This window comes from Cryptomeria japonica, chromosome 9 (genome assembly GCF_030272615.1).
Source record: "Cryptomeria japonica chromosome 9, Sugi_1.0, whole genome shotgun sequence".
Lineage (NCBI taxonomy): Eukaryota > Viridiplantae > Streptophyta > Pinopsida > Cupressales > Cupressaceae > Cryptomeria > Cryptomeria japonica.
In genome coordinates this window covers 663,552,833-663,555,468 of record NC_081413.1, presented here as the reverse complement: position 1 = coordinate 663,555,468, position 2,636 = coordinate 663,552,833, and positions in this window count along the sequence as shown.

Sequence of the window (2,636 nt, the reverse complement as noted above, 5' to 3'; positions counted from 1 at the left end):
CTTGATAGTCTCCCTAGAGTCAATGGTGATGAAAGTTTCAAGTTTAGGTTTGGATTTTTTAGTAAGGTTCACAACATCGTTAGATTCTATACCAAAATTATTAGAAGTAAACCTAAGTTTTCTAGACTCAACCACATTAGTAGAATGAGAAGGCAAAGTAATGGTAAAAAAATTCAAATTTTTATTAGGAGGTGCTATGGACTTGTTTCCTTTATCATTCACACTTGCCACGAATATGATATTAGAATCAATAAGATCTTGAATCTTATTTATCTTGAAATTAGTAACATTATTTTGTATCATGAATCGATTGATGATAGTATTGGCAAAAGGCTTTATGGTCAAAAGAAGGTGGTTGAGGCTTAGAGGTGTCTATAGGTTTGATGGGAAGAAGTTGCAACAGATTAGAATCCTTCAATCTAAGCATTGTATTGTGCAAAGATTCATAAAGAGGAGCTAATTATTTTCCAAAGTATTTGGATAAAGAGGCCACTTCTGGTGTTGTGGTTACCACTTGTGTGTTTATATGATTGGAAGAGTTATCATTTATCATGATGAAGCCTTCATTTTGTTTTTGAAACTTGTCGAATGATTGTTAAGCGCTCTCATTCTTATCAACCAGATTCATTGAAGAAATGGATTCAAACTGCCTCACTTGAAACTGATAGTTATGAAGCACGACACACAATTGTGTGAAATATGTAAATTTTGAAAACATAAGCTTATCTCTAATATCCTTTTACAAATTAGAAAAATAAAATTTCTTTGAACATCACCATTGGGCACATGATAAGAAATTTGTGAATCCAAATGTTTATATCTACTAATGAAATAAGTCACTTTTTTCTCTAACTCCTTGCTTAGAATGAATCAAATCAGTCAAACCTATTTGAGGACCGATGTTATTTTGACATTGTTGAATGAGTGCATTAAAAAATTGTGAAAAAGGAGTGATATAATAAGGAGGCAAAGAACAATATCATTGCAAAGTTTTATCTCTAAAAGTGTGAGCAAATATTTTTGCCATGAGTCTATTATCATGAGAGAAATCACTACACAAGGTTTGAAATGTTTTCATGTGAAGCAAGGGATCACCTTTTCCATTACATAACTCCAATTAGGGAATTTGCATATTCTTAGAAGCAACCATATAAACCACATCATGGGATAGTGGTCTAGCTAAATCATTGTGGGGATATTGAACTTAGATTGGGTCGAAGAAGCCAATTGTTGTTGTAACGATGAGACACTTTGAGCTATGTTATTGATAGTGGCTTGAGTAGATGAGTTGGAATTGGACATGTTGGATTGTGATGGAGGTGTAATGTTGTGATAGGTAGGTGGAGGTTGATAATAAGGAGGTGGAACATTATGATGTGTTGGTATAGGAGATGGGTGGGAAACAAATGGAAGGATAGCAAAAGGAGGTATGTAAGAGTATTGATTAATAAGATTACCCCCATGACTAAAATGTGTAGGATTGACATTTTGTATAGAGTTAATCAAGATAGAAGATGTATCTGTAGACACATTAGGAAAGGATGTGGGCATATGAATGAAATACTCAACTTGATTTGTAGGATTAGAGTAACCAAGATCTTCAATGCAACTCTTTATAGGTATAATATTGGTATCAACAATATGAGCAATGCCACATAGCACTTCCACACCTATCTTATCACTTTGAACCATTCTCTTCAACCCTTCAATCAAGGAGATTTCCTCACTATTTGGGTTATCTTGACCCATCCATTGTTTAATCTCATCCAACTCATTTTCAGGCTTCCCCAATTGTTCACTAGTAACCCTAGTTAGTGAGTCATCCTCATCAAGAGAAGTATGAGGGGAATTGTTCTCCATAATGTTAGGTATGTATTGTGTAGGGATTGAGGGTTTAACCAAATTCCCATGGAATAGGTTATTCAACATAGGGTCACACTCCTTAGTATTTAAACTTTGGGAAGACATAAGTCTATAACTTCTTCTCATCAAGACATTGGATGTAGGTGACAAGGTAGCAAAACTCGTGCACAAAGAAGGAGATGTTGAATGCAAAGGTTTGAAATCATAATATTTTTGACAATCCAAGCTATTTGCATGGTTAAACAATGCAATTCCTTTGTAAAATGATCGATTAACCAAATATATACTCTAAATAAATTAGAGATGTGATAACTAAATGCTTCTAAATCTGAAAATAGCATGCCATAATAGTCAAATCTAAGCATATAAATGAGAAATTATGCAACCCACAAATCAATTTTGTCAAAATAACTGAGGCTTTTAATGAATTGAACCTCTAAATTTGTATTATAAATTAAGTGCATAAATGATGTATGATTACAAATATGATTTGATTAAATGAATGCAAATCAGATCTAAGAATAAAAATCAGAATTAGCATAAGTACAATGTTGGGTTCACCAAAATGTAATCGATGGAAATGGAGTAGGGGCATTCACAAGTTAAGCGTTGTAAACTAGGAAATAATCTAACTTTCCAACCAAAACATTAAAGCAAGGGAGAAATCAATTGATCCAATGTAAAGGATCGAATGTAGATCAAGTTCTTCTTCCTTAGTTGAATTATATGTATTTTAATGTAGATCAAGTTCTTCTTCCTTAGTTTAAACAATG